Below are 12,755 nucleotides of genomic sequence, written 5' to 3' on the forward strand. Positions count from 1 at the left end.
AAATGGGGCTCGAACTCAACAACCCCAAGATCAAGAGTTGCATGCTTTTCTGACTGAGCTAGCCAAGTGCCCCATACAATACAGTATTGTTAACTATAGTCACCATGATATACATTACATTCCCAGGCCTTATTTATTAATATTTACTATTTTTCTTTAATTTCTCTCCTGAATTCTTCACTTCATTTTTCATTTTGTTTGTTATTGTTGTTGTTGCCTCATCATATTTCTTTGTTATTGTATTTCATCTTTAAGTTTTTTATAAAGATCATTGCACTGATATTTATTTTTTAATTATTTTTTTAAAGATTTATTTATTTATTTTAGAGATTGAGTGTGTGAATGGGGGGAGGGGCCGAAGGAGAGGGAGAGAGAGAATCCCAAGCAGACTCCCCACTAAGCACAGAGCCCAACACAGGGCTCGATCCCATGACCCCGAGATCATGACCTGAGCCAAAATCAAGAGTCAGACACTTAACCAACTGAGCCATCCAGGCATCCCTGCACTAGTATTTAAAAAAAATTCTTGTGGGGGTACCTGGCTGGCTCAATAGGTAGAGCATGCGACTCTTGATCTCAGTGTCATGAGTTCAAGCCCATTCTGGACATGAGCCTACTTGAAAAAGAAAAAAGAAATTCTTGGGAGTATGCTTGTTCACAGTTTTTATCAGCTTCATGGCAACATTTTGTTTTTGTTGTTGAGTGTTCTTTGCCTAATGTTTGCCCTTTAAAAATCTTTGGTTCCTCCTTTTACATTGTATATTTGTCTAGGTACAATTTGGACAGATTATATACAGGAAATTCATATAGAAGAAGACATAGGGTTCTTTTCATATTAGCAAGGTTTCTCCTTCTCACAGTTCGTGAGCTCCTGGTTTTTATTTCTCCTCAGGATTTGCACCAAAGGGCAGCGGGCAAGGCAGTCTCCCCTCAGTCCGTTATTTTACTGACTCACGGCTTTTTGTTAATATGACCGCCTGTTTCATTTCTCATTTACCCCCATTTCTACTTCCCAGAACCAAAAACAGTCTAGAGAAATTATCCTTTGGCAGCTTTTGATTCCATTCCAGTTTTGCAAACAGGAGTGTGGATAGATTTTATACCTCTGGGTATACCACATTCAAAGGAGAAGTGTGCTCTGCATATTTTTCTTTTGGGATCTGCATTCATGGGCTTACTCTGTCTGCATCTTCCTGCATACTGTTTGACCTTCACTACTTTTTGGCAGTTATTTTTTCTGTTTTATATTTTGAGGTTTCAAAAGTGTCTTCATTTTTTTTTTCTGAACGTGTGCTTTGTATTGCTATTTCTTTTTTATATCTTGGCTTTTGGGTGATTTTTGAAATAAGTGGGGAACACTCAGATTTTATCTGCTGTGTTAAATCTGGAAGTCTCTCAATTGGGGTTATATTGGAGCCTGTCTTAGACATATATTGTTCTTTTATTGACTATAATTTTGATGTTCTAAGAAATCCTATAAAACATAATTAAATAAACAAGTTGCTATGTTGACAGTAACTCGACTACATATTTTGTGGGGCCGAATGTGAAATAAAACTGTAGGGCCCCTTACTCAAACAGCAAAAAAAAAAATGTTTCTTTTACTGTCTCTTTCAACCTGTCCTGGTGCTTTTTATTGGCATTTAATAGTGTGTTGCCTTGGGCATTATGATTCTAAAGAGGTGGGACAGACTCTCATAGGTGCTTTGTGACTTGATGCTGTTACCGAAAAACCCGTTAGGCTGCGCATCGCTAGAAAAGCCAATACTCAAGAGATTCAAGAGATGAGTTTTTTGTTTTTGTTTTTGTTTTTGTTTGTCTATTTGTGTTTTAGAGAGAGAGAAAGAGAGCACACTCATGAGTGGGCAGGGGAATGGGCAGACAGGGGGGTGGGGAGGGGCAGAGGGAGAGGGAGAGAGACTCTTAAGCAGGCTCTACACCCAGCACAGAGCTGGATGCGGGGCTCGATCTCACAACCCTGAGATCATGACCTGAGCTGAAATCAGGAGTCAGACACTTAACCAACTGAGCCACCCAGTGTCCCTTCAAGAGTTGAGTTTTGATTGGAAGGGAATATGAGCTTTATTCAGGAGGCTGCCCAGCTGGGGAGAAGGCAGACTCTTGTCCAAAAACCAACTCTGAGGTTTCTGCCTGGCCCAAGATTTTTAAAGGAACTTTAGGGCAGTGGCACTCCTGGATGGCTCAGTCAGTTGAATGCCTGACTCTTGGTTTCGGCTCAGGTCATGATCTCATGGGTGTGGAATCAGGGCCCTGCTTGGGGCTCCATGCTCAGGGCAGAGTCTGCTTGAAATTCTCTCTCTTCCTCTGCTGTCCCTCCCCTCGCTTGTGCATGTGCTTATGCACTCTCTCTGTGTCAAATAAATAAATAAATAGATGGGGCGCCTGGGTGGCTCAGTTGGTTAAGCGACTGCCTTCGGCTCAGGTCATGATCCTGGAGTCCCAGGATCAAGTCCCGCATTGGGCTCCCTGCTCGGCGGGGAGTCTGCTTCTCCCTCTGACCCTCTTCCCTCTTGTGCTCTCTATCTCTCATTCTCTCTCTCTCAAATGAATAAATAAAGTCTTTAAAAAAAAATAAAAATAAATAAATAAATAGAAACTTCAGGGCAGTTAATCAGTAAAAGGGGAGCACGGTGGTCTGTAACACTTCTGATTGCATGCCGACGCCATGGCATCAGCTACAGACATTATCATGGTGCTCAGAGGTTGTGTACTGGTGGGGGTTTGGGGGTGGTTGTGTAAGAGGGTTTGTTTCCCAGTGTTTCTAGGAAACAATGTATGATCTATAGATATACAAAAAGAGGTTTAGTTAATTAGTCACAGGGGCTAAAGGTGCTTGCTAAAACTTAAGACTACTAAGTTGGCCTGATGGGCGGAGGTGGAGGCTTCAAGGGCATGTGCACCCAAACCTGTCTCCTGCCTAGGCTCTGGCCCAGGGCAAAGGGCAGCAGTAGTTGCTGTGTGTCGGGGGAGCCAACGATGGAGAACCTCTCCTTGTAGGGTGGGTGTGATAGAACCAAACATGAACTGGGACTTCAGCCTGAGGAAGATCTTCCACTGTCCCATCAGACTGTCTTTACAAAAAAAAATTCAAAGATAAAAGGAAGAGTTCAGAATGTTGACTATAGAGCATTAAACCCCATCTGTGAGGTGCTTTCTGAATATGGGGCCAGGTGTGACCGCACTGGTTGCACACCCTTGAAGCCTGCCCTGTGTTCACAAGAGAAAGTTTCAGTATGGGCACAATAAGCAATTTGTTGGACCTCATGGACTTTAGCTACAAATTATTAGCTGTTGCCAACACACCCAAACTCCTCTAGATACATACTTTTAAAGAACCTTTCCTTTTTGGTCCTACTTACCCACTTCATTCTCCTATAGCTTTTTTTCTGTTGTCTTTGCTTTATTCAAAACCCATGCATGTATTAATCATAGTCAAGCCCTAGAGTCAGGAAATCCATAGGTACTAAAGTAACCTCTTCCTAAACCCCAAACTTAATACGAAAGTTAACTCAAAATGGACTATAGATTTCAAATATGAAACATAAATCTATAAAAATTTTAGAGGACCATATAGGAGAAAATCTTCATGATCTATGGTTAGGAGAATCGTTCATAGATATGACAAAAGCATGGTCCATCAAAGAAAAAAATGATACAGTAGGCCTCAAAAAAACTTGTACCTGATGAAAGACCCCATTAAAAGGATGAAAAGATAGGGTACAAACTGGGAGAAAATATTTGCAAATCACATATCTGACAAAGGATTTTATCTACAACATATATTTTTAAAAAATCTCTAAATTCAACAAAAAGAAAGGAACAATTAGAAAATGATAAACACATGAAGAGACATTTTGCTGAAGGAAATATATGGATGAAAAATAGGCACATTAAAAGATGTTCAATATCATTAGCTATTAGGGAAATACAAATTAAAACCACAATGTGGCATCACTACACAGCCATTAAAACAGCTAAAATAAAAAATAGTGACAAACAAAATGTGGGCAAGGATGCAGAGAAAATGGATCTCTCAGATATTGCTGGTGGAAGTATAAAATGGCACAGCCACTCTGAAAAAAAAAATAGTTTCTTTGAACAAGACAAAACAAAATAAAAAAGCAACTAAGCCTGCAACTAAAATATGACCTAGTAATTGTACTTCTGGGCATTTATCACAGAGAAATGAAAACCTATGTCTACACAAAATCCTGTATACTACTACTGTTCATAGCATCCCTGATTGTTATAGCCAAAAATTGGAAACAACACAAATGTCCTTCAACTGAAGAATGAATAAACAAATGGCACATTTATACAATAAAATTCTATTCAGCAGTGAAAAAGAACAAGTTCCTGGTGCAGGCAGCACCGTGAATGGTTCTCAAGGGCACTATGCTGAGTGAAAAAAGCCAATCTCAAAGGTTACAATGCTGTATGATCTAATTTATATAGCATTTCAAAAATGACAAAGTTATAGAGATGGAGAAGAAACTAATGGGAGCCAGGTGTTTGGGCTGGGGGGAGGTTATAATCATTAAAGGATGTATCAGTCAGGGCTCTCCAGAGAAATACAACCGAAAGGGTATGTGCATATGTGTGTGTCTGTGTGTATACATCTATATGTATGTATGTGTATATGTGTGTGTGTGTGTGTGTGTGTATATATAGATAGATAAGGTAATGCTTATTATGAGGAATTGACTTGTGATGATGGAGGCTGGGAAGTTTCAGTCTTCCATCTGCAAACTGGTGACCCAGGAAGGCTGGTGGTTTAATTCGGATCTGAGTCTGAAGGACTGAGAACCAAGTGAGCCGATAGTGTAAATTCCAGTCCAAGGGCATAAGACTGATGTCCCAGCTGAAGCAGGCAGACAGGAAGGAAAGGAATTCTACCTTCTTCCGCTTTTTGTTACATTCAGGCTCTCAATGGATTGGTTAATGCCCACCCACAGTGGGGAGGGCTGTGCTCTCATTCTATGGATTCAGATGTTAATACCTTCTGGAAATATGCTCACAGACCCAGAAATAATGGCTAACCAAACACCTAGGCATCCCATGATCCAGTCAAGTTGACATGTAACATTAACCATCACTAGGGGGTAACATGAAGAAGCTTTTTTGTGGTGATGGGACAATTCTGAATCTTGATTTTGATGATGATTACTTGAATCTACACAGGTGATGATAATATTTCATCAAACTACACACACACATACACACAAAGTGCAGCTGAACACTGGTGAAATCTGAATAAAGTAAGTACCTGAGTTAATAGTAGTGTGCCAACATTAATTTCCTGGTTTTGACAATGCATTATGTTTATATAAGATATTATCTATGGGGGAAGTTGGATGAAGGGCACAATAGGAACTCTGTACTGTTTTCAAAACTTCTTGTGAGTCTTAAACTATTTTGAAATTTAAAAGTTACAATAAAAATAAAAGAGGAAGGGGGTGCCTGGGTGGCTCAGTCGGTTAAGTGTCTGCCTTTGGCTCAGGTCACGATCCCAGAGTCCTGGAATCCAGTCCGGCATCAAATCTGCTTCTCCCTCTCCCTCTGCTTCTCCCCTTCCCCCTGCTCATGCTCTCTCGCTTTGTTCACTCTCTCAAATAAATAAATAAAAAAGGAAAAAAAAGGCAGCTATTGAATCTACTATGACATGGTTAAGACACATGTCTTACCAAAGCCCAAATTTTTCTTAAGGTGAATTCAGTAATCAAATCAAACATGGACAGTATGTACTCTGAGCTTTGGGAAACTCAATACTGTTTCCCTAATTTACAAAAATATATTTCTATTCCAGTTTGTTTCCCTTCCACTCAGGTCATTTCTCTAACTTTCTGGACTCTCACCAAGGTAAAGATCATGCCATGTGTTTTCCATTCATATGTTTGTGATAAAACATAGGAGGCTGATATTTACAATCACAGTTTAGCAAAACCCATTAAATGTTATTGTAGGTGGCAGTATTTAGGAGGAAGTTATCAAAAACTTAAGCAATAGCTGCATGTATTCCTCTCTCTTCTTCTTCCACAAAGGAAAATAGCTTTCCATTTACTATCTAGAATAGTAGTGGATAGGGCAGAGATAATAAATTCCTTTAAGCAAATATTAGCAAGGGATTTCACACCAAACTCTTCAGTATGTTCAGCTTATATTCATATTCTAGGAGTTAGCACTACAGTGAATAGTAATAGGGATTATCATTTATTGCTGGCTTATTTTGTGCTAAGCCTTGGGCTCAGTGCTGCAGGTACTAAAAAGAATAAGGAACGGTTTTTACCCAAGAAGCTCCTATTCTAATGCAGAACACAAAAAGATGAAATAGTCACAGCCAATGTGAAATTATGTTGATCTTAGAACTCTATTAGCTGTTCTTTTTTCTGTGTTTCTTTGTTCTCATCTGTAAAATGGGGGCACAAATAATACCTATTTCACAGGTTTATTATGAGGATTTAAAAAAATGTATAGGTTCTGGAATATAGTAAGTGTTCAACAAATGATGGTTATTATTACTCTTATGTCAAGAAGTGCTCAGTCATCCCCCAAAGCCTCACTTCAGAACTTGGGTTCCAACCAATCTTATAGACCCTCTCTTTGCTATGAAGAACACATTTTATCATTGGGCAAATCTGGAAAACAAATCCCTGGTCGAAATTTCCTGATTCTAAGCACAACTTCTCTTAATGTTCAGAGGCAGACACCTTTGAAAGAAGAGATGAAAGGAGCCCTGAAGGAGACAGTAGAGTATAGTGATTGAAAGCACAAGCATAGGAATCAGCTTCATGCCCTGTGATCCTGGACAAGTAGCAGTCTTTCTGAATCTGTTTCCTCATCTGTAAAATGAAGACTTCAATATTGTGATTTATATCTGAATGACCAAATATACATTTCTTATAAATATTTGGTCCTGAATGACCAAATATACATTTCTTATAAATATTTGGTCTTCGTTCACGGTTTCTGGCTCACAGCTCCTAAAACCCTTGGAATTTCCTGAGTAATGAGAGCTTTAAACGTGTCTTGTTATGTTAATGAGGTGACTTTTAGAAAGCCCCTGCGTAACCTAAAGATGGGGGCTGGTTGCCAGCGGAACCAACCAAGTGATTAGAGGGTTGGAACTTTCAGTGCCACCCCCTGACCTCAGGGGAGGGGAGAGGAGCTGGAGGTTGAATCAGCCAATGGCCAATAATTCAATCAATCATGCCTCTGTTTCGACGCCTCCATAAAAACCCAAAGGAGGGGTTTGGGAGGGCTTCCGGTTGGTGAACACGTGGAGATTTGGGGAGAATGGCGGTCTGGAGAGGGCAGGGAAGCTGCGTGCCATTTCTCCAGACCTCGCCCTACCTCACTCTTCCATTTGGCTTTTCCTGAGTTACATCCTCTTATAATCAACCACTGATCTGGTAAGGAAAATGTTTCTCTAAGTTCTGTGAGCTGCTCTAGCAAATTAATTGAACCTGAGGAAGGGTTTGTGGGAACCTCTGACTTATAGTCACTTAGTCCCAAGCACCTGGGCTTGTGACTGGCGTCTGAAGTGGGGGTGGGGGTGGGGGTGGGCAGTTTTGTAGAACTGAGCCCTTAACCTGTGAGGGTTTGACACTCTCTCCCTGTGGATAGTGTCTGAGAATTGCATGGTGTTGTGTTTGGGGAACTTCCCCCATCACGTTGGAATTGGGTCCAGGCACCCTAAAAGAGTTGGTATCAGTAGAATGACCATAATGGCATTTACCTCATAAAGCTGTTGTGGAGCTTACATGACACTGTCCAGGAGGAAGACTTTCTTCTGCCCTTCAAGGTCCTTCCAGCCAGACTTAGAATCAAATTGACATGAGACAGATTAACAGGAGAAAATCAAATTTAATAGGCAACCATACAGGGAATCCACGGATATTCCAAAGACAATGAGGCCACATGCTTATTGGAACTATATGAACTAAGGAGAGGGCTAGAGGCCTGAGGACACAAAGGGGAGAAAGCTCTTTAGCAAGAAGGTAAAAGGAGATGTTTGGAAGAACAAAGTTGCCTTATTATGCAGATGAATTCCTTAAGTAAAGGGGAGTTTCAATAGCTCTCTTCCTGTTACCAGCTCTCCTTTCCATTGTAAATTTAGGCAATTGTGGGGGAGGCTGAGAACTTTTCCTGCATCTGCCGGGTTTTAATTACTTTTAACTCAAAATAATCTTTATGCCCTAGCGGGCTATCTTGGGGCAACCTGCCTTGGGCCCCTACAACACTATGTTCCTAAAGTGCTTGCCCATTTCTGACATATAGTAGCTCTCAATTCCTTGTCTTCCTTACCAGCCCTCAAAGCAGAGGAATTTAGAATTGGTCCCAGTTCAGTCTCTGCATAGCCAGAAATACTCTCCTGAATCAAAGGTAAAACATATTATTCCTATGCTGTTTTTTTTTTTAAAGATTTTATTTATTTATTTGTCAGAGAGAGAGCACAAGCAGGGGGGAGTGGCAGGCAGAGGGAGAAGCCGACTCCCTGCTGAGCAGGGAGCCCGATGTGAGACTCCATCCCAGGACCCTGGGACCATGACCTGAGCCGAACTAACCCATTGAGCCACCCAGGTGTCCCTGTTTTTTTGTTTTTGTTTTTACCTCCTTTATACTAAAATCACATTCATTAGTCAGATTTATGAAATGCCATAGCACCTAACAGAATACCTATTGCTCAGTAAGGTTGCTTTTTAAATATCTAACTGCTAATGGATTACCAAGGATGAGTACATTTATAACATAAACTGAAGGTTAACGTGGAGTGTGTTAGAACTGAGAAATTTGTAAAGGAATCTTGCTTAAATGCTATGTTACCAGTAAACTAAGGCCAGTTTCCTACCTCATTCCTCCCACATTTCCACCAATAAGGATTAGCCTGCTTTCTGTTTATTGGCAGTGCCTCCAAGACTGCCTTTCCTGTCTATGTTAAGCATGGTTACCTGAAAAAAAAATGTGTTCCCTGGTTGGGGGATCAAGGATGAGAGAGAATAGTTTATCCTGGTCGAATGAAGCTCTAGGAGTTTATGAGGGGAAGATGAGATAACGTAGATACAGAGAAAAAGGGAGTTGCATGTTTCTACTCAGCAGGCTGATAATGTTAGGGCACAACCACACAAGTTGTCTTTATGGAGATTTAGCAACTAAACCCAATGGGATTCTATTCTCAAGGATCAATATCTACGCTGCATTATCCAGGTATATGCGGTTGAATTAGACACATAAGTTGGAGCTCTGGATCTACCATCTGAAACTTGACTGACTAATTTTACAAAGTTTCTGAGAAACTTTGGGTAAAGCACTTTAGACATTAACTTGGAGAGCACATAATTTCGAAGTGCAGTCTGCTTATTAACATAGCTCATCCAACTTTGTGAAAGGGTGGGGTAGAATCACCTGAGAATTGAATCTCTCTTCAGATTTCAGTCATAACTAGCTTTGAAGCCTCTCCCTCCACTCACTGGATAGGCAGGCCTGAGAGGGGACGGGGCTGACTGCACAGATTTTCTACGAAGAGGAGAGTCTACCTGTACAAATCATACCCATGTTGTGGTAGAGACAGGCAACAATGCAGGTCTCTGACCCCATTCCCAATCTGGTCCCCCAAAACTCACAAATCCTGAAAGGGAATCTTCTAGAGTTCAATGTGCCAAAGGACAGGGTCTGGCTCAATTTAATTATCTTCTTTGCTTAGCATTTGGTATTGCATACACAGTTGAAAACAAAAGAGATGGTGTAAAACAGAGTATCTGTCAAAGGACAGTCCTGCTCATTAAGGCAAAATCTAAGAAATAACTGAGCATCCTGACCTGAGGGGCTACAAACACGATGGTGTTTATATCCTACCACCGTCAGAACTTCCTAGCCCAGGCTGTCTCCAAAATGTATTGTTTCCAAGGCAGTGTTGTATCAAGGCATTTGGAACTTGAAAAATTCAAGGGAGTTTTATCCACATAAATAATTTTTTCCGAGAGTTGAAAGTAAATGCAAGGAGCTCGGGAATATCCTTCACAAATACAACTGTGTTGATAGGGATTTAGAAGAGTCTTGAAGTTGTCTTTGTCTTATGAGGGAGAGTGGGTTGAGGGAGGTGTAGGGGGCAACTCATGATGATGATAATTCCTCAAACTGTTCTCCAAAAAGGTAGCCACTAGAAACATTTGGCTATTTAAATAAAAATTTTCCTCCCTCATTTCCTAGCCCCATTTCCAGTTCTCACTAGCCACATCAGGATAGTGGCTACCATATTGGACAGAACAGATAAAGAACTTTTCCATCGGCTCAGAAAGTCATACTGGACAAATCTAAACTTCTACGGCACTCTACACTGAGGTTCACAATATCCAATGTTTAGAGGGTCCTAAATTACATTTTCTTTTGTGTATTTTTTGCTGTCAAATTTTTAACTAGCTTTCAGGACTTAGCTCTAATGCTGCCTCCTTTTAAGAACATTCCCTGACCTTCCTGGTCAGAATTGAGAATATGTATACAATGACATTTTAGAATTTGTTCAATTCTGCTCTGTACTATAATTGGTTATGCAGATGTCTGTCACCTCTACTATGAACAGAGAGCTCCTTGAGCAAGATCCTTATTTTTTTCAGCTTTATTGAGGTATAATTGACAAATAAGTATTGTATATATTTAAGGTATACAAAGTGATGACTTAATATACCTACCTATACATCGTAAAATGCTTTTCACAATCCAGCTAATACATCCATCACTTCACAGACATTTTTTTTGGTGAGAATACTTAAGATCTACTATTTTAGGGGCAGTCCAAGGTAGCAGCTTAGGAAGATCCTGAATTCACTTCCACCTATGGACATACCAAGTCTACAGCTACATATGGAACAATTCCTTCTGAAAAAGACCTGAAAACTAGCTGAACAGCTTCTTCACAACAAACAATAAAAGGGCTACGTGGAGACAGGTAGGAGAGGCAGAGACAGTCTCTCCAAAAAACCCACCCCAGCATGGTGACCTACAATGGCGGGGGGCGGGGGGAATCTCACAGATCCAAAACTTCTCTATGAGGAGTGGGGGCTTTGTGCCCCCCATCACGCACGCAAACCCTTGGGACCTACACCAGAGAGACAAGCCCCCAAAACATCTGTCTTTGAAGACCAGGAGGACTTAAGTCCAGGAGACCCAAAGGACCATAGAGAACTGAGATACTGCTCTTAAAGGGCTTGTGTACAGAACTCACTTGCCCTGGAGCCCAGCACAAAAGCAGCACTTTGAAAAGTTCCCAGGCACTCTGTAAAGGAGAATTATTTGCTAATCTTAGTGTCTGCCAGAGGGGACCTGTTGGGACTCTCTCCAGGGATGGAGGCCCTGGTAAGTGCCATTTTTGCACTCTCCCTCCATCTTGCTAGATCTAGTGCCAGTGAGTGGGTGCAGGCTCTGCACCCTCCTGCTTTCTTGCTACACCCCTCCAGTACTTCCCAGAAAGGAGTTTACATACTCTTGTCCATCAATGAATGAATGAATATAGATGAGGGGTGTGTGTGTGTGTGTGTGTGTGTACACACACACACACACACACAATGTAAGACTAGACAGCCATAAAAAGAAATAAGATCTTGCCATTTGTGACAACATGCATGGACCTTGAGGACATTATGCTAAGTGAAATTCAGTCAGAGAAAGACAAATACTGTATGATATCATATGTGGAGTCTAAAAAAAACAAATGAATAAATAAAACTCAGATACAGAGAACAGAATGATAGTTGTCGGGGGGGGATCGTGGGTGGGTGAAATGCATGAAGGGGGTCAAGAGGTACAAACTTCTAGGTATAAAATAAGTTATGAGGATGTAATGTAAGCATGTCACGATAGTCAATAATATTGTAATGCATATTTGAAAGTTGCTGAGGGAGTAAATCTTGAAAGTTCTTATCACACAAAAGAATTTCATTTTGTAACTTTGTATGATGATGGATGGTAGCTAGACTTCTTGTGGTCATCATTTTGCAGTGTATACAAATATCAGATCATTATGTTGTACACCTTAAACTAATATAATGTCAGTTAGACCTCAATGAAGAAAGAAATACTGCGGAAAATGAAAGATCTATTCTAGCAAATATCAGTTATATAATACAGTATTATTTTTTTAAAGATCATTTTATTTTTTTAAAAAGGTTTTATTTATTTATTTGAGAGAGAACATAAGCCATGGGGAGAGGCAGAGGGAGAAGCAGACTCACTGCTGAGCAGGGAACCTGATTTGGGGCTCCCAGGACCCTGGGATCATAACCTGAGCCGAAGGCAGACATTTAACTGACTGAACCACCCAGGAGCCCTGGAAATTTGTATTCTTTGACCAACATGTCCACATATACCCCACCACCTAGTTCCTGGCAATCACCATTCTGCTCTGTTTCTGTATTTGACTATTGTAGATTTCATAAATAGGTGAGATCATGTGATATTTGTCTTTCTGTGCCTAGCTTATTTTACCTGGCATAATAATCTCCCTGTTCATCTATGTTATCGAAGATGGCAGGATTTCCTTCCCTTTTTTTTTTTAAAGATTTTATTTATTTATTTAAGAGAGAGAGAAAGAGACAGAGTACAAGCAGGTGGAGGGGCAGAGGGAGAGGGAGAAGCAGACTCCCCACTGAGCAGGGAGCCTGACACGGGACTCAGTCCCAGGACCCTGGGATCATGACCTGAGCCAAAGGCAGACACTAAACCAACTGAGCCACCCAGGTGCC

Source organism: Eumetopias jubatus, unplaced genomic scaffold, assembly GCF_037043125.1.
Source record: "Eumetopias jubatus isolate StellerSeaLion01/CBP00866 unplaced genomic scaffold, mEumJub1_p1.0 scaffold_11, whole genome shotgun sequence".
NCBI lineage: Eukaryota > Metazoa > Chordata > Mammalia > Carnivora > Otariidae > Eumetopias > Eumetopias jubatus.